The sequence below is a fragment of the Mastomys coucha genome, unplaced genomic scaffold, assembly GCF_008632895.1.
Source record: "Mastomys coucha isolate ucsf_1 unplaced genomic scaffold, UCSF_Mcou_1 pScaffold6, whole genome shotgun sequence".
Classification (NCBI taxonomy): domain Eukaryota; kingdom Metazoa; phylum Chordata; class Mammalia; order Rodentia; family Muridae; genus Mastomys; species Mastomys coucha.
The window spans coordinates 44,024,235-44,024,893 of NW_022196912.1; positions in this window are offsets into that span (position 1 = coordinate 44,024,235).

A 659-nucleotide genomic window follows, 5' to 3' on the forward strand; every position below is an offset into this window, starting at 1 on the left:
CCTTTTCTTTTTTTTTTTTCTCTTTGTTTCTTTTATTATTTTATTTATTTACATGTAAATTTCTCCTTTCCCAGTTTCCCTCCCAAAAAAACAAATAAAGAAACAAACAAACAAAAAAAACCAACAAAAACAAACCCCTCTTACCTCCCTCCTCCCTGTGCCTGCCACCCCACCCTCTCCCATTTATTGGCCCTGGCATTCCCCTACACTGGGGCACAGAACCTTCACAGGGCCGAGGTCCTCTCCTCCTATTGATGATCAAATTTGCAATCCTCCAGTTTTGTTGAGTATAGGCTTTTGTAGTAGGAACTCATGATTTTTCTGGATTTCCTCAGTGTCTGTTGTTATGTCTCCTTTATCATTTCTGATCTTGTTAATTAGGAAACTATCTCTGTGCCCTCTAGTCTGGCTAAGGGTTTATCTATTTTGTTGACTTTCTCAAAGAACCAGCTCCTGGTTTGGTTAATTCTTTGTATAGTTCTTTTTGTTTCTATTTGGTTGATTTCAGCCCTGAGTTTGATTATTTCCTGCCTTTGACTCCTCTTGGGTGAATTTTCTTCTTTTTGTTCTTAAGGTGTGCTATCAAATTGTTGGTGTATGCTCTTTCCAGTTTCTTTTTGGAGCCACTTAAAGCTATGAGTTTTCCTCTTAGGACTGCT